Source organism: Pteropus medius, unplaced genomic scaffold (genome assembly GCF_902729225.1).
Source record: "Pteropus medius unplaced genomic scaffold, Ma_sr-lr_union100, whole genome shotgun sequence".
In the NCBI taxonomy this organism is placed as follows: domain Eukaryota; kingdom Metazoa; phylum Chordata; class Mammalia; order Chiroptera; family Pteropodidae; genus Pteropus; species Pteropus medius.
The window spans coordinates 16,053,673-16,073,407 of NW_024350319.1; the positions used below are offsets into that span (position 1 = coordinate 16,053,673).

The 19,735-nt window shown below is 41.0% G+C and overlaps 1 protein-coding gene and 1 pseudogene across 2 annotated transcripts in view; one reads left to right on the top strand and one right to left on the bottom strand.

Moving 5' to 3' along the window:
- LPAR3 (lysophosphatidic acid receptor 3) overlaps positions 1 to 12,562 on the bottom strand; it is a 74,164-nt gene extending 61,602 nt beyond the window's left edge. Inside the window, exon 1 of one of the 2 annotated variants that reach the window (XM_039838710.1) lies at positions 12,349 to 12,562. The gene's annotated coding sequence lies outside the window, so the exon portion shown is untranslated. Of the gene's footprint in view, positions 1 to 9,790; positions 9,816 to 12,348 lie in introns of those variants that run through there. The other variant, XM_039838711.1, reaches the window with a different exon arrangement.
- Positions 12,563 to 14,493: 1,931 nt separating this feature from the next.
- On the top strand, positions 14,494 to 14,612 carry LOC120583437 (uncharacterized; annotated as a pseudogene).
- The last annotated feature ends 5,123 nt before the right edge of the window (positions 14,613 to 19,735 follow it).

Genomic DNA, 19,735 nt, shown 5'->3' on the forward strand with positions numbered 1-19,735 from the left:
GACTCAGTTCTCAGCCCTCTCTTTTTCTCCCTTTAAACTTTCATCCACTAGAACTGCTATTGCTTAACTTATTTCCTCTGTGTGGATGACGACTGAATAAGCCCTGACACCTCTAAGTCCTCCCTCTCGCATGCTAAGCACCTATGTTGCCTTCAAGATAAACAAGAACAAAGTCTCTCTGTGGGAAGCATGTATGCAGGTTGGAATGCTCAGTCTCCCTCAGTTCAGCTGTTAGAGATGATGAGGACACAATAAGGAACTGATGTAGGAGACTAAAATGATGTTGGCCCCACTGATCATTTGCAGTACAGCATTAACAAACTGGCAAAGAGGTGTGACAGCGAGGCTTTATCCCGCTCACATCAGCCAGGACCTTTAGTTCTCTGTCTCCCTGGTACTTTGCTTGGGCTCAGGGTACACTATTGGGGCCTCCTTCCCTGATGCCTTACTGGGTCCTGCCTGTCGTAGTGTTTTGGGTCTGTGGAGATGCTAACTCTGCTCCAAACCTGGGTATTTGGTATCTGGACTTCCCCCTGAGAACAATTCTCAGGGTCTTTTCATATGAACGTCCCCTCGTCAACCTCACCACACTGCCTACCTCTGACAAAAAAGGTCCAGCGCGACCCCAGGCTCCATTTTCTAAGAAGTCTTGTTCTGTGTGGTGTGACACTGAACTCAGAGCCATTCTTCTAACTCATTAAAAACTGTATATTGTATATTAAATATTGCCCTGCAACTTCTTTTGTGATTATTTTCTGTATCATTATTTGGCTTTATGTTCTATGGCAAAGGCTGCTAAATTGTGTTTTCCTTTTCTTATAGAGATAATAAACTCCATAGGGTGGCCACACGACTAAGTCCTTGCCAATGGAATACGAGCCTAAACGAAGTTTGCTACTCCCAGGTTAACCACCGAGTGTGTGTTCCTCTGTGCTCTTTCATCTTCCGGCAAGTTGGAACACAGACAGGCCTATGATCCAGCGTTGATCATTCAGACCAGGCAAAGCCCTAGAAGCATGACTCAAAGTAGTGCACAAACTAGTTTCCATCAATGATAAGTACAGAAATTGCGAATAAGCGTTTAGAAATGTTTACAGCAATTTGACATTGCTGTGAAATATGTGTGCATGATCAGTGGAGTATAAACCAGAACTACGGGTCTTTGGCACACTGGAAATAAAGAAAATCAGTCTTTAAACAGTGAGAGTTTGAGAAGCACTGCGCTTGCGAATGGCAGAGAAACGAGATGTAAGGAATTCTTTGAACCTGAACCATTCACTTCAAGATTGTCAACGAGAGAAAAATAAATTCGTTTTCTTCAAGTCACTGTGTTTTGGGGCCTCTTGGTCTAAGAAGCCATAGCTCCAGGTGAAGATGCTGGAAAGAAACAGAATGTGAGCTTGTATTAGCTGTTCCTTGCAGCTCCTAGCGAGGCATTACAAAAAAGAGATGGGCTCAGGCAAGAATTGTTTGTAAGTTTGCAAGAAAAGGTAGGAAAGAATAGATGGCATCCAGAAACTGGGTGCCTTGGATGATTAGGAAAGTTAACTGCTTCTGTAACCACAAAAAGCAGAAAATAGAGGCTCACAGCTTCTCAAAGGCTTCTCAATAAGAAGTTACAGTGACCAAAGACAGGTCTACGGTCAAGATCGGAGTAAGGATGTATCTTCCCACTCAGGTCTGTGTTTTAGAGGACCTGAAGGCAAAGACCTTTAAAGAGGGGCAGAGAGGTGGGCCAAACACGGAAGTTGGAAAATAAGACGTCTTATGCTCAAGAACATGGTCCAAGACAGAATTTGGATGTGGTAACTGGCAAGTGAAATGAACTAGAAGCAAACAGACCAGAAAGAAGCCTATTAACTTTTTAAGAAATTATATTGTCATGGAAGCCTGGAAAGGCCCATTTTCATTCTCCCCTCAAAAAGCACACATTTTCTAACACGCATTTCAGATATGGCCACAGAGGGTACTGGGCAAGGAAGAACTTACCAGGGGACAGAGTCAAAGTCAGGGCCCCTGGGAGGCCTCTCCTTGAGAGCGGAAGCAGGGACCAACGACAGAATTGACTCCACGGCCAGGGCAGGGAGGTCTGAACAATGCCTGCTCAGCAGAGCTCCATCTTGTGTACGCACCTGTAGCTGCTGCACGTCTCCCATTCTTCTGAATGGTAGTTTTTGTTTTTGTTTTTGTTTTTAAATGAACTGGAGGGGAAGAAAGTGGAGCTGGAGAGGAAGAAAGTGGAGCTGGATGGAAGGCTGAGGCCTGGCCAGCGCTTACCTGAGCATAGTAGTACCCGGTCCTCCTGGGAGGCCAGCCCTGCTTCTGCCAGGCCACTCACTGCCTTCCCCTTACCAGGAAAGGGGGTTTTTAGCAAATCAGTGTCATGGAATAAAATCAAGTGTGAAGTGAAAAAAAAAAAAAATCCGTTGTATAATGTTGTTTCTTGGTCAGAGCAAAGAAGGAAGGAAGCATTTTAGCATGAGTAATTAAAACAGAGGCTAGAGAAGGAAAGGCCAGACCTGTGGAGTGCTGAGAAACAAAACCCTTTCAAGAAAAGCATGGAGGGCTGTGATGCATAGGAGGGACAGGGTAGTGCGGGGAAAGGGGCAGACACTTTGAAGCAGTTGGTCCTGTGTCAGATGTAGGTTCATCACTTCAGCAATGATTCTAACCTGGCACACTGCTGATCTGTCCGGAGCCTTTTCCTTCCTCTCTAAAAATGGCATAATAACCCCAACTACCATATAGGACTGATGAAAGGATTAAATTAAATTTATGTTTATAAAGTGCTTGGCAAGATGCATAGCACCTAGGAAGTACTCAATAAATGATAGATAGTACTTCCCAAGAAAGTTAAATAACTCAAAATGTCTTTTTAAAAAATCAGTGGAATATACAGCCAGCATTTGGGAAGTTTAACTGTTCATGTTCTAACACCTCAATTTTACAAGACCCGATGACAAAGCCATCCTATACCCACACCAAAATAACTACGGACCAGGAATTAATTTCCCCACGGCCTGAGTACAGACCCAGTGACACAGTGACTAAGCTTAAGACACTGCCTCTTCCCTCCTCTGCTGCTTGAAATGAAGCAGGGAGACAGAAGTGGAGAAAGGGGTGAGGAGAGCGCGGAGAGACAGCATGGCATGGTAGGACAGAGACTCACCAGCAGAGAAGCAGGTGAGCAGAGCACTCAAAGAGCATGGCTCCCACGGCTAAGATCATACTCAACAGTGAAAGCTTCTCCTCTAAGATCAGGCTCAAGGCAAGAATATACACTCCGGATACTTCTATTCAACATAGTACTGGAAGTCCTAGCCAGAGCAATTAGGCAAGATAAAGATATAAAAGACATCCATACTGGAAAGGAAAAAGTAAAACTATATCTGTTCGCAGATGACAATAAATGTTAAAACTAATAAATGAATTCAGTAAGGTTTCAGGATTCAAAATTAATATACAAAAATCAGTTGCATTTCTATACACTATCAACAATCTGAAAAGGAAATTAAGAAAATCTCATATACAACAGTATCAAAAAAAAAAATAAAACACCTAGAAATAAACTTAACCAAGGAAATTAACTGCACACGGAAAAGTACAAAACATTGATGAAATAAATTTAAAAAGACACAAATAAATGAAAAGATATACTGTGTTCATGGATTGGGAGACTTAATATTGTTAAAACATCCATACTACTCAAAGTGATTTACAGGTTCAGAGCAATTCTTATCAAAATCCCAATGGCATTTTTTTTTTTACAGAAATATAAAAAAAATCCTAAAATTCATGTAAAACCACAAAGGATCCCAAATAGCCAAAACAATCTTGAGAAAGAAGAACAAATTTGGAGGCCTCGCATTTCCTGATTTCAAAACACATTACAAAGCTATAGTTATCAAAACAGTATAATATTGACATATAGACATAAAGATAGACATATAGACCTATGGAACAAAATAGAGAGCCCAGAAATAAACCCATGCATATGCAGTCAACTGATCTTCAACAGCAGTGCCAAGAATACACTGTAGGGAAGAGAAAGTCTCCTTGATGAATGGTGTTGGGGAAACTGGATACCACATGCAAAAGAGCTTGGGCTCTGGAGATAGCTAGCCTGAGTCTGAAGCCTTGCTTGCCAGCAAGTTAGTTAATCTCTCTGTGCCTTAATTTCCTCATCTATAAAATGGGGCTAATAACAGTATCATCTTCCCAAGGCTATTGGGAGATTTAAATAAGAAGGTGCTTAGAATAGCTTCTGACACTGTTAATTTCATTACTGTTATTATTGGTGGGGCCTGAGGAAAGTTACTTAACCTCATTGAGATTCGACTTCTTCTGTTGTAAAAGGGAGACTAACTTCTTAGGTTATTGAACAAAGGGAACGATAGAGCCAATATAAGGCCCTCGACCCACTTCTTGTTCTAGAGGAGTCAGACAAGTCCAATAAGAAATAGGGCAAGTTGTTCTTAAGAGGTGGGGAGGAGGGGTCCCAAAAGAGATTACCAGGGAGGGGAGACCACAGGAGTGGGTCCCTGACATAACAACCCCAAAGCCAAGGTCTTCCCTCCTCTACCACCCTGTCCAGAATCACTAGCTGGTGTTTCTCACTACCACTGAGCTGAGCACATTTAGTCCCAGACGAATATGTATAAGAGGAGTTTAGCCAGCTAGGTTGAAAACCTGATGTTTAACCTTCTAATTCTATTACCATACTTCATCTGGACCACTCACTCTACCTGGATCTTAGAGTAATCCATCAAAATACATTCATCGATATACCACTAATGGTTTTCAAAGTGAGTTCTCATCCCTTTTCCCATCTGCTCCCATGGTGAGATGGACAGTGTAGTGTTCTCTGTTTTACAGAGAAGAAAACTAAAACTGGGAGAGACTGATTCACTCTGAACAGCTCTCATTGTTCTGGCTCAGGGCTCTGTTCACCACACTGACCATTGGAGCCTTTTTTCAGCGGTTAATTGTATGCCCCCATGAGATGAAATATGCAGATTTGTCCTCTATAATGACATTAATGCCTTTTACAAACATTTACTGTTCTAGAAGAAATACAATATGATTTTGGCAAATGTCAATAAAAATTTGTAAGTGTATCTCTACTTAGAATCTTTGACAAGAATTTATGGGGAAAAGCCCATATAATCAAATGAAAATGACAAAATAAAACTCGAAATACGTGATAGAAAATAGTAATGATTACTCAGTTTGCCTGTTTCAGAGACCCCGATTTACTTCTAATGCATTAAATGATGCAACTTAAGAAACACCTTCTTCTAAGGTATTTTACTTTTCCCATAATCAGAGTCTACCCATTGAACTAGGCCACAGACTTCAATTATCTGCCTATAAGAAATTAGACTGAAAATTAACTGAGAAATGCTAGTAATGACCTAGCTGCAATCCACGGAAATTTAACCTTGCTGACATTCCTTTTCCTTTCTCTCTGTTGGGTGTTTATGGAATTTGCATATGTGGAGAGTGATATAAATGTAATGGGCAAGTCCCACTAGTCCCATTACAATGGATTCTACCCAACCACTGATGCCTCTCATCACTGTCCAGTTAACATTTCCCTACTGTTCACTATATGCAGGAGAAAGACAGATGCACAAAAACATGTATAAAGATGTAAAATGCACTCAGGAAGCTCATAACATAGAGCAGCTGGCTCTCAGCCAGGATTAATCCTCCACTCTCCCTAGGGACATCTCCCAACATCTGGAGATATTTGTAGTACATAACTGGAGGGTGCTACTGGCATATAGTGGGTAGGGGCCAGAGATGCTGCTACACGGTACATGCACAGGGCAGGCCCACAACACAGAATTATCCCGCCCAAATGTCAGTGGTGCCGAGGGCAAGAAACCCTGATCTAAAGGGTAAGATGAGACATAGAAGTACAATACGAGGTTGAGTATGGCATGAGCTATTCTAGAAACAAAAGTGAAGTGCTATGAGATTGACAACATTTAAAGGGTGAATAAAATTCAGTGTTGGCAAGGGTACAGAGAAAAATGGCACCTTCATAACATGTTGGTGAGAATGTTAATTGGTACAACTCTTTGGGAGGGCAATTTGGCAACACGTATTAAAAAAACTTTGAAAATGTATATACTATGTCTCTCTTTGCTTTCTTTCCATTCCCATTTTCTCTCTTCCTTCACCTTCTTTTTTCTTCCTTTCCCAGAACTGGGGGATATGCATGTGACTGAGAATGCAATATGATGAGAGAGAGTTTGAGGAGTTTCATTGAGGCGTGGGCTGTGGTTGGGAAGCCACCCGGAGTAGTGCGCTAAAGGGACTGGAGGATGATAATGAAGCTGCAAAGACACAGGGGCCAGCAGAACTGGCAGCCAAGAACAAGAAGCAATGGGAAGGGAAATGGGAACAGAAGAGACAAGATAGCCTTTGTGGTTGGGGGATGGGTTTTGAGCAAATAAATACAAATATTAAAAATAATAGGAGTCAATCTTCTACCTGCCAGAGAAGATATGTATAAAGATATAAAGGGAAAAGAATAGAATGATCCCTGGGTACTGGATTTAAAATACATGGCCTAATTTATAAATGTACATGTTTACATAAATATATACATATATTTCCTAACTCTGTCTTCTCAGAGATCTAAAGCAATGACACCCCAATAACAAGGGGTACATCGACCTTCCATATTGATTTCTAAATGCCATTCTCTACCTAAAGAGAGAACTAAGTTGGGGAAAGTACAAGAAGAACTTGGATGCCAGAAATAAAGTCAAAAGGACACAGGAACCAGCTCAAAGGGACTACCACTGGCCAAACTGAGGACAATTTAAGCAGCATAATAGTGAGAGTAACAGATTCCAACATATTGAATACAAAAGGAATCTATGAATGCTTCCTAATATAAATTAATAAATTCATGAGGGAGAAAAAAAATTCTTTGTCACAGTAGAATGCCAATTAATCAATGTAGAAGTGATAGAAATAAAAAATCACCATTTGGCAGCTTTCATAGAGGTGGCTGATTCAGGTAGACGTCATCGATAAACACTAAGGCTGGAGGTGAAGGTTTAATAAGAAACAGTCTATGAGCATCACCTCAGAATACTCTCCCCAAAACACCAATAAATTTAAAAGGGAAAAATGATCATTTTAAGGTGGGAAGATCTGGTAGACACCAACATAGGCAGGTGATCAAGGCCACTATTCCAGGGGTGGGACAGGTTGATATTTTATATCATGTAACATGATGCACAGAGAAGAGCAGAGTATGACCTGAGTCTGGTTCTAAAGAAACAAATACCTCCTAGGCTCCAGTTGAGTCATCCTACAGAATGTAAGACCTGTACAACTACAAGGACTTTAGGAACAGGGAAAGTCTGAGGAACTATTCCAGAAGAGACAGCAAATAAATTTAACATGAATCCTAGATCATATAGGAAAGATATTTGGGGGATAACTGATGAAACATGAACGGGCTCTGTGGACTGGACTGTAGTGTTGTACCAATGCCAGCTTCCTGGTTTTGTAGTGCAATGATTAATTTTATGTGCCAGCTTGGTTGCATTAAGGGATGCCCAGATAGCTGGTAAAACATTAGCTGGGTATGTCTATGAGGGTGTTTCTAGACGAGATTAGCATCTGAATCGGGAGACTGAGTTAAGATCACCCTCACCAATGTGGATGGGAAACATGATATACTGAGAACCTGAATAGAACAAAAAGGCAGAAGAAGGGTGAATGTGCCATGTTGCTTGAGCTGGGACATAACATCTTCTGCCCTCGGACATCAGTGCTCCTAATTCTCATTCCTTCAGACTCGGACTAAACTACATTACTAGCTTCCCTGGTTCTCCAGCTTGCAGACTGTGAGACTTCTTGGCCTCCATGGTCACATGAGCCAATTCCTATAATAAATCTCCTCAAATATACCTATATATACATAACCTATTGGTTCTGTTTCTTTGGAGAACCTGACTGATCCAAATGCCATGGGGATATACAAAAATATTATACTTATCTTCTCTTTACTAGATCCACGTGACAATTTAGTCCAGGAAAAAGGCTCCATTTAAAGGATTGCCCTGTGAAAAATCAACCAGGGAAGGAGGCAAACGATAAAATGATAAAAATCCCTTGCTTTGGTCTTCAATAACTAGTTATTCCCAAAGACTCTGAGCCTTAAACTTTGGGTTTCTAGCTCTCCTTGGGGGGTAAATGCCTCTGAATGGCTCCATAGCCCACCTGTGACTTACCTGGTCTGAGTTAATCTTGGGGCAGCTCCAGAATTTCTGTAGAGGAGGGGCTTTGGGGCAGCCTAGGTGAAGGGGGACCTTAGGGTGTTTGCCTTAAAGCTGCATTTACAAAGCAAGCATACTATTTTTATTTAGACTGTATGTTTGTATGGAGGGCCTTTGGGAAAATTGGTGGTGCTTATGGAAAGGCCTAAGTGCCCTCCAACCTAGCCCTGCCACCTGCCAAACCATCCCTTGATGATACCACTGAGTTTGCACATGGCTGAGTCAAGGCCAGGTCTAGTAAAACCTACAGCCTAACGTCCCAGGGAACAATGAAGACATAGGACTAGCTGATGAGTAACTAGGCGGGGTTGGGGGAGGGGGGCAGGCTGTGCTGGGTGGGTTGTTTTCCAGAGTGACACCCAGTCTGGCCCAGTCAGAGGTATATGAATGATTCACATCTGAGAAGAGGCAAGGTCCATGGGGGAAGGATGTGTCAGGGTCACAGGCAAGGGAGGAGTTCAACGCAGTAGACAGATAAGACAAAAGGCTAGGGGTCAAGTGCTGCAGAGGCCAGGCCAAGAGATGAAGAGGAATAAGGAGGAGGATATCAGCCTGGAGAGTGAGGAGGGGTTGGGTACAACCCAGGAAGTCAGAACCTTCTTTTCACTGGGTACTACTCACCTGGCTCACCAGGAAGGTCAGGCAGACAGCAACACACATCTTTCAGACTGAATGAAACAATTAGCTTAATTGCTTAAGGAAAGGGGATGCTTTGTGTCAGTTTAGTGCTCTGTGAGTGAAACTTAGAGACCCAAGTTAACAAGAAGGCACAGGGCAGTGAGGATGGCACAGAACACCCAACTTCAATGTCTAGGGATTGCCATCGCCACTCACCTCCGACACATGGGCTGGTTAGCTCTTTGTTTTTGTCCACTAAGAACTGGAATGAACGGACAGTATGAGTAATTCTAAGGGAGAATTAAAGCTTCTTTAGGACTTTGCCCTGTGCCTTGGATCCTGCAGCATTAGGTAATCTCATACTGAAACATCTTTCTCTCCTATTCCCCACGAAGCAGTTTCTCAACCTTTGGCAGGATTTCCTCCTTGAAGTCTCATTTGATATCAGAGAACAGGAGCGAGGGGTGTGGAGGGACTGCAGCAATGTCCACTTAGCACACCCAATAGCCACATGGAGATCTGACCACCCCATATAGCCTGCCTGGGGTGCCCCACATCTGGAGGCCCTGCTTCTTTAATTCCAGTGTTTACATATGGAATTAAATTTCACAAATATGACTTAATGGGACCCAACAACAAACTACACAGGTAGGTAGAAAAGGAATTACTATCCCCATTGCGCAAATAAGAAAACCGATTCAAAGATGACAAGTGATTTATTCAAAGTCGCAAGAACTCACAAAAGTGGGACTGGGATTAGAACCCAGGCCTCTGTATTCTAACTGCCTCTCTAACCCAGCATTGTAAAAGTATAAACTCTTGGGGCTTCTGAAGACCTCCCCACCCCTCACCTGCACCTCTCCCACCTATGGCAAGGCGAAGTTCCCTGGGACTCCTCCACACACAAACAGAATCCAGGACAAGGGACCAAGGATCAGCAAGGCCAGAGAGGAGGTGGCTCAGTACCTGCAGGAGAGATGATGGAGGGAGGAGCAAAAGGGCCATGGCCAGGAAGGGAGTACGCAAGTAAGAAAAGTGTGCGGAACATCTCCAAGTCACCTACAGCTTGGGTGGGACTCTCTTTCCACTCTCTCCTGAACAATGTACATTGGTGCCCATGTTACCAGAAATGTCAATGCTTTAATGTTTATCTAGAAAGAAGTGAAGGCAACTGGCATTTAAGGAGTACTTCCTGTATATCAGAGTCCTTGCTAAGTGCTTTTCTCTTTTAATCTTGGGAGGTGGATATAATCTTCATTTTTGCAGACAAGGAAATGAGGGCTTAGAGAGGCACAGCAATGTACCCGAGGTCACAAAGCCTGGCCAGGAACAAAGGCTGGTCTGACAGTAAAGCCCTCCTTTTCTCCTATACCACATTCATAATGCCTTGGGCCTGGGCTCTGCCATTTAGAAGCTTGCAATCAGACTTAACCACTCTGTTGGGTATAATCACAGGCCAGAAAGCATTTTGAACTAATGTATACTCCCAGGAGCATGGCTAATGGGTAATTTGAGTTATAGTAATTCCCATTTGAGTTATAGTGATTCTCCTTGCCTCAGCCCAAAGAAATAAGAGGTTGGGCTTAAGTTATAGTGGATTTCTGCTTCTCAGCAGGAAGATGGAAAACCTGGGAGAGAAGCAGCGAGCCTCAGGCATGTGTGCATGACTCTAAGAGTGTGTGCATTGGCTGCTGCCTGGCTACAGTGCTGTCTATGCATTTTGTTCCTCTGTGTGTGTGTGTTTTGGAATAATGAGAATGAACATGTAGACTTTCAAAAAGTTCTGATGAACATACATGAAAAAAATCACATATTTTACTGTTTTCATGTCAGTCTTCATTCATAGAAAACATACAGATCTGTTCTATAAAACATCTTATAAAACAGCCAGATATCTAAAATAAATCTGATCTCATAGAAGGAGTCTGGTATTTGATTTATGCATTCGTCAGATTTAGAAAAGAGGGTGTGTCATTTGTAGTTAAAGCTACAAGTTTTAAATTTTACAGATGAAAAAAGAAAACAAGAAATATGTAGCCAAATGATCTATTTTCCTAGTTATATGAGAGTGACAAGCAATCAAGTTATGTCCAGAAGGTTAGATGTCCAGTAACTGGGTCTGGATACTGACTGGGTTCATACAGTCTCAAGGCACAAAAGACAACTCTGGAAGCTTATCTCAAACACATAAGCTTCACAGGCAGGGTTTGCTCGCTGGTCTCCCAGTTTGTTTAGACAAGCATGGTGTTAACAGAGCCAAGGTTGTGTGTTTCCAACTGCATCACTTCTGGTTGGGGAAAAAAGGAAAATTCTACTGCCTGGACTTAAACCACACAAAAGTGGATCCAGTGTCTCACTGGAAGCAGGCTTAGCAACTATTGGTAGATATTTCACCAGAAAACCCAACAACTCTCCTTAGCAATACAAAAGTCCATGCATTGATGAAATGCCTTACAGTGCATGGAATACTAACCTACTTGTAAAGGTATTATCTGTTTGTAACTGACATTTACTTTATTTTCCAACTTAAAACACACACGCGCGCGCACACACACACACGCAGAGTGAGAAACTAAGCGGCCCTTAACTTCTACATTAAGATTCCAAGCCCAGGTAGTACTCTGAGCAGCAAAGGAGGAGGAAAATGTGTTACAATGGCAATAACAAATTACGGGAGAAACATTTCGTGGAAATTACTCACTTAAAAATTGACCTACAAAGCTTTTCAGGGCCATTTTAATGATTACCCGAATAAGATTAAATTGTTTCAAATATTCACAGTCACTCCTCAAATTACATGCTTGAGAAATTTCTAAGCAATTCTGGGTAGTCGCAACTTGCTGAGGGAAAGCAATAAAGTAACACTGCAACGGAACAAAGCACTTTTGTCTGCTGCAGGGACCTTCACTTACTCAGAAAGCACAACCCCCCAACAGTGTTACTTGTTAATAATAACTAGTTCCCGAACAAAGATGCCTTGCGTGGTTCGAGCTGTTCCCTGACACATCATCGTACCAGGCGTCAGTAGAGGCTGAAAAATTTTATATGCCTATGCTCAGCGGGAGAACCTCGGCTCCGCATCGACGGCTATAAGACCAAGCTTGGAAAAGAAGCACCTGCGCAAAAGCAGAGCGGAGCCTTGCTCTCTAAGCCCTGTGCCCAGCCACAGCAGGGGTGGACGCACCGCGGCTTTGGCATCCCGATTGCTTTTTACACCTAGAAAAAGTGAGAAAGGGCAAGATGCGCCTCACACCGCCCGGAGAGTCCTATCCCAGGTGCTTGGAGTGGGTTTGGGACCCGGGCTGGATGACAGGCCACCCTGAAAAGCTGGGCCCGGCGGCGGCCCTTGCGCCCCGGCCTCCCCACGCGCGCCCCGGCCGCCCACGGCTCCGGGAACCCTCCCTGCGCCCAGCGTCCCACTCACCACTGACGCTCGCCCGCGCCACCGAGCCCGGGAGCGGGAACCCCCGCGGCTGCCGCATGCCCTCGGGCAGTGCGCGACGGGGCGACCAGTGCCGGGCTACCGCTGGGCGCGACAAGCAGCAGAGGACACGCAGGCGACCAGAGTGCTCCTCCTTTCCAGCAGCCGCTGAGACGCGCCCGGAACCCAAGGAAAGTTTGGCGGAGCGAGGGGTGGCGCCGAGGGGGCGGAGGGGCCGCGTCCCCGCCCAAGGCGTCCGACCGTTCCCACGGGAGAGCGCCCCCCACCGGCGAGGTACGGATCGGGCTCTTCTGCAGATGCTCTCGTACCTGGGACTGGTCGCCAGGAGAGTGACTGGCCCCCAGGAGAAGAGAGAGCCCAACGAGGGACTGCTAGCAACCACAGGCCATACATCGGAGCTCCGGAGCGCTGTCCCTCTGTCCCTCTCTCCTCGCTTAGTGGGGAGAAATTTGCTTGAAGCGGTTGCAGGGATGTGCACCCCACACTGGCGCATCCCCAACAGCAGTGGGAAGCAGGCTCACTGTCAGGCCAAAAGCTAGTTTTAAAACTCAAACCCCAAAGCTACCCAAGAGTGCAGGCAGCCCCGAGTCCAAGGATGGTCACGTGCTAGGCACGTTTTTTATCGAAACAGGAAACAAAATATATTTAAAGTTCTTGTGAGAGGCTTCTTAGCCTCCTGGGGTAAATAGTCCTGGTTACTTTGTTTTTCAAAGCTGATATACAAAGCCTCCACTGACCCACTTTTGATAAAGAAGAAAAATGCCCAGTAAAACAATGTCATGACTTTGTTCTCTCTGAACTCTACAAAGCAAAACGAGGTCGCAGATGTGCTAAAAGTTGGGCCTTTCTGGTGACCTCACAGGAGGGAAATAGTAATATGACCTCACAGGAGGGAAATAGTAATATGAGGTTCCTACTCATGCTTCAAAACCTTGGGAAGTACTGAGAGCATGTGCCCAGGTGACTGCCTGTAGCCCTTTGCCAATCATTTGTACGTTTTCATTCATTCATTCATTCATTGTTCATTCAGTGTCAATATTGGTCCTTTCAGTATGCCAACCAGGAACCATATTCCAGGAAACAACCTGAAAGATAACCTGCCCCCCTACCACCCAAGAAATTCTGCTGTCTCTGAAGATCGTGTTTTATTCCTTATGCAATGGGCCGCATCCCATAGTCCATGGCATGCCTCAAATCTTCACAGAGATGTGGCTAAATTTTGATCAACGGGTACAAATCATCGTTGCTTCACCTGGGCGTTCAGAAAATTACTGTGATGTATTACAGATGAACTGTGTAGAGAGGGCTACAACGTGCAAAGATAGTGCTAAAGAAAGATCTTGTTTACAGGAACAAGCAAAAACTTTGCAGATGATTTATGAGAAGGAGGTCAGGGGAGTGAACATGCTCAATCTAAACAGCAGAGCACCGAAGGGCAATCTGATGAACACAGAAATTCTCAACCACCAGCACTTAGCAAATGCTTGACTCAGCAAATGTATAGTATGTTCAATGAGTAAATTGTTGTAGGCTGGACTAGGAACTGTAAACACCAGTTACAGCTATCTTTTGCTGGAAAAATTTGTTCCAAGTCCCAAACAACTTATTAGCAAAGAACTTTGGAAACACATTATGTTGAAACTTGGGAACTTCCTGAACTTGAGCATTGCAAAGTAGAATAGGGAGTCTGTTAAGTCAGATGTGATTACTTTTAACATACGAATTCGAGAGAGAGAGAGAGAGAGAGAGAGAGAGAGAGAGAGAGAGAAGAGAGGAGAAAGGTATGTGGTGAGCTGTGTTGCAAAAAGAAAAAGACATTCTAGCTAGATGGTTTTTATTAAAATGTGGATTAGATCTGAGTAGAAGGCAAGAAAGCGATCTAGGGAAAAGATGCAGAAGGGAAGGGCAGGGAGAACACCTATCTGTAGACTTACAGGCTGGGACAGGACAAAAAGGACAAGAGGCAAAGGACAACTAAAATAAAGCTGTGACCCCAAATCTTAGTTTTTTAGAAAAAAGCTCTAGGATTATCCACCAGAACCTTCTTTAAGTCTTTGTAGGGTCTGTGGTGTCTCACTCTTCTACCAAAGTGTTTTTGTTAGTAAAACCAGATTAAAATTAGTATCAGTCTATGGCCATGCCACCCTGAACGTGCCAGATCTCATCTGATCTCAGGAGCTAAACAGGGTCAGGCCTGGTTAGTACTTGGATAGGAGACCACCTAGGAATACCAGATGCTGTAGGCGTAAAAAAATAAATTTAAAATAAAATTAAAAATTAAATTAATATAAAAATGGTAAACAAAAAGCTCAAAGGTATACTTTGTCTTAAAGGACACTGACTGTAAAGTCATTTAAAACTTTTTCAACAATCATTTGCAAATCAGCTTCCTGTATACAAAGTATTGTGTTTTGTATTCCTGGAGACACAAGATTTATAACATTGTTTCTATAAGGAGTGAAAGGGGGCATTCCACAGTGCTTGATGGAAAGGAATTGTGATGGCCTTGGAGAACCTATGTCAGCCAGCATTTTACTTTGCAGAGAATAAATGCTGCAAAATAAATAAACAAATTAAATTTAAACAGGCCCGCCTTCTGCCATAGCAAGAAGCAATGTGGGACCCGGGCAAGATCTCTTTCTTTCTGGTTTTATGGCAAAAGGCCCATGTTCCTCTGTCAAACTTGGCTTAGACCTCTGATCATACAGGCAGGAATGCATAGATTTTGTATTCTTAACTTTGAGAAGTGTCTGAACTGAATCTCTGTTACATATTGTTCATCTGTACTAATTAGCAATGAGGATGCCTCCAGCAGGTGAATAGGGTAAGAAAGTGGAATGGCAGCTATTAAGAGATGTAATGGTACCTGAAATAACAGTTAGCTAGAAGGTTCTGAGGAAAGACTAAGCAAAAGGTTAACTCTATAGAAACCAAAGGAAGAGAGAGGTGGCATGAGCCAGGTCGATGGCCCTGCAGAGTGTCTCTCAACTGCATGCAACTTCAAGTGGAAAGCAATAGTCACAGAGTTAACAAATAACAACAAAATCAAAATTAACTTAATTTTTTTAATTGAGCAATTAATGATGTATGTGAATTATTCAAAAATACTACTTAGATATTCATTCTCTCACTACTTGATTCTGCATATTTTTGTGCTTGAGAACTGTGACCAATTTTGAAAATAAAAGCCATAATGGGACACTTGTTCTAGCAGATATGAAAATTCATTATAAAACCATAATAACTAGGGTACCCCAGGACCCAGATTTGTGCCTGTCATCCAGGCATAATTCACTTGCAAAAACATTTTAGTTGGGTTGATAAATTATATGGTGAATTTAATTAATAATTAAAATTATATGACACTGGTGCACAACTTGAGAGACAAAATATCAGACCACAACAGCTATCCCATATACAAATCACAGGAAGCATAAAAATGTCTATATTTTAAGAAGTTGGCAGCTTAAACCAGTAGGAAAGGGAAGACTTGATACAATTCATTGACTTTTGGGGAGAAATAAGGTTAGATACTTACCAAAGTAATTTTCATATGCATTAAAGAGTTAATTTTTTAAAAAAGGGAAAAAACATAAAACATTTAGAAAAAATAAAGATTAGTATTTATTTCATTTCACGTCTGAGATGGACGTTTTAAACATAAGAGCAAGGGAAGAAATCACGAAAAATATTAATTAACTTGACTGCATGCAAATTAGATACTTCTGCACGTAATAAAAAGAATCCTGTAAATTTAAATTTAAAAATCAAACTAAAAACTAGGGGAGAAAACTGCAACATATTATAGATAAAAAATGAACATCCTTCCTACATCACTTATTGAGAGGCATATAGAGAACTCTTAACAGTTAAAAGATTAACATCAAAACAGAAAAAAAGTCAAGTATATGAACAATTGGCAAAAGAAGAAATACAAATGACCAAAAATATATGAAAATAAATTTCAGCTGATCTAGTAGTAAAATAAATATAAATTAAAATGAGATACTACTTGTCAGCTATCAAATTGGAAAGTTTTTGATTATAGAAATTCCCTAAACTGACTAAGGTTTAAGGGAAATTGGTAACTTCATGTAGTGCTGGTGGGAATACACATTGGTTAAACTTTTCCGGTGGATTCTTTGAAATATAGCATATTTCATTCATATTCAGAAATAGCTTTTTTCACATGTTAATATCTCTAAATTGAGATGTGTTTTATAATCACTGTCAGCCAGGCAGCAGTTGTGATTTAGTCGTCATTGCCTGCCCATACGCATCAAATTTAGAAGAACGGATGTCGGCTGTTAGAAGAAAATCCTGGAGCGAGAACCACACGTTTTAAAAAAAATGCTTCATTCAAATGCTCCTGGTGGCACTCAGACCAAGGATCACACTGTCAGAAAGTGATTCCAAAGAATGAGGAAGTTTAGCAGTGAATACCTTAGCCAGGGTTTTGCTTCTCCTATGGGTACACAAGAATAAAATATAAGATGATTGTTTGCTTAAAGAGGTCAAGTATGTGGTGACAGAAAGAAATCTAACGATAGGAGGTGAACACACAGTGTAAATATATATATATGTAAATATATATATAAAAATATATATAAATATATATATAAAAATATATATATAAATATATATAAATATATATATATATGCCTTACTGTTAAAGCGTACAGCTGAAACTTATTGGATTTCGTTAACCAACGTCACTATAAAAATATTTTTAAAATTTTTACATTAAAAATAAAATAAAATTCAATTAAATTAAAATAAAATAAAAGTTGCATTCAAATGCTCCTGGTGCCACTCAGGCCAAGGATCACACAGTCAAAAAGGGACTTCAAAGAATGAAGAAGTTTTGGAGTGAATACCTTAGCAGGGGTTTTGCTTCTATGGATACACAGAATAAAATACAAGCTGATTGTATGCTTAAATAAATCTAGAAAACTCTTTCAATAATTATGAAATAAAAGGTATACCTGATGACAAAGCATTATGTTTAATTTGCATCATTTTCTTCCTTAGTTTTACATAACAATGGTGCACCTTACAATTTATGAGATCTCGGGTATAATGTACTGTAATATATATCAAGAACCTTAAAAATGTTTATACCATTTGACTCAGTAAATTCACATCTAGAAAGTTATTCTAAAGATGACATTAGAGGCACATATAGATTTTAAGTACAAATATCGACATTTCAGTATTATTTAAACAACTGAAATGTTAAAAACAATCTATAAGTCTAACCTAAAAATCCAATAGGAAATTGACCAAATGTTATCCTGCAGCCATAGGATTGAATGTTATGCAGCCTTAATAATCGTGTTTTCAAAGAATGTATGATGACGTAGAAACATATTCATCATTTCATATTAAATTTTTATAAAAAGTAGAACACAAAATTGTATAACTAAATCTGTTTCCCTTTTTTAAACATGTGTTTATATGATAGAAAAATACCGTAAATACCTCTTTATGTTAACTATAGATTTTTATATACTTTTTCACATTTTTAAAATTTTCTTTAATAAACATGTATAACATTTATAACCCAAATTTTCCAAAAATAATATTTTAAACAGTGAACTATGACTAGCCATTCAGATCATGTGACTTTTCAAATGTAAATAATTACAGATAAAGAAAAATATATACAATGAAATTGAGATTTGAGGGTTTGTTTAATTTTATGTGGTTCAAGAAACCAGAATCCAGGTGGAAAGGATTAGCTTTTAGTTCTCATTTTCTACTTGACTCATTTTCACATGAATTCACTTGAATATTGATTTCTCACACCTGTTAGCTTGGCTAGTGAGTTACCACTGGCAAACATTCGTATTTCTCAAAGGAAATGTCCCAAGCAAAAGCTAGGAAGGTAGCATTGTAAATGATTTACACAAAACTTTTACAGAGAATCTTGGCGTTCATGGGATGGGAAATGGTAATCTACCACCATCAAGGAAAGCATGACATTCACTTAGGATAATAATGCTTAAATCTCTCCTCCTCCAAGCAGGCTCTATTTTAGCAATTATTTCATTTCCTTTACGACTGTGACAAAATTGCATTTGGAGATAATCAAAGTTTTCTTTTACTACCTTTGCTTATTTTGCCCCTCTGACCCCTCATCATTCATTGTTTCTGGGAGCATTTAATAAAGGAAGACACAAAACAATCAACCATTCTTTAAGGGGGAAAAAAAAACAACAAAAGAATAAAATCAGTTCTCAGCTCCTAGGTTACTAAGCAGATTTTCTTAAACTCATAGCAGAGAAAAAAAAAAAATTATCTAAACACTAAGGTTTGTGATTTCCAAAAGGTGAGTTCTCTTGAGCTTCAAAGGGCTAAATGCTGAAGGAAGCTGGATATAAACTTTATTTTCCCATAAACAAACACCTAGAAGAAAACAGATGAAGCACTAGACCACCCTCCCTGAAGACTAGATAAGTTTTCCTGATGGAGGAGAATTTGAGCTGAAGAAGAAACAATAAATAGCCATGAGCATGAGGCTTCTGACCCCTCACCAACCCCCAGGCTTAGTTACTACAGAAGCATAGATCCTCCCTTAAACTAGAAAGAAGCCAAAGAATACAGTGGTACATTATACTATTTAAAAACACAAGCCTCCCTTTCCAGAAAATTACACTTCTCTGCTTACCCATTTGACTTAACTTGGCCAATGAAGTGTGAGCTGTACTAGCCAGCACAAAGTTCACCCTGTTCTCTTTTCCTCAACCCTGATACCAGCAATGTCCCAGACAGAGATAGCTCCATCAGCCTGGACCCAGAAGTAAAGACAACAAGAAGCAGTACCATGGCTGACCCAAGAATAACATGCAAGTGATAAATAAACCTTTGTCCTTCTAAGCATCTGAGATTTGGGGAGCATTCGTCACCACTGGGTAACCTAGCTTATCTTGACTAACGCGAATAGAGTATGTTGACGTCAGATACATCCAAACCTGTAGAGAATTTTGATGAGTTTATTTGAGCCAAACTAACAACTTATGTCAGTGAGCAAGATTTTAAAAGCTCTGGAGAAAACAGTTTAGTAGCTTCTTTTATGCTTTTGAAATTAAGGAGGGTCAAGATAGTTATATGTTTGCCTGCAAAGTATGGCCTGAGAAATGTGTGCATACTACAAAAAGATATTTTAAGAGAGCCTCACAGAGATCACATATAGTCAACAATGTGAAGTGCTGAGGATCCACTCAGGCAAAGCTGACCCCATGTGTGGACAATGATAACCCTTTATATAATAGGCTAACTTCTCCCAAAGCTGATGCTCCAGCTATGACTAGATATTTGCCTTGCCTGAGGCAGTCACTAAGAACCAGCTACTAGCAACACTTTCAGC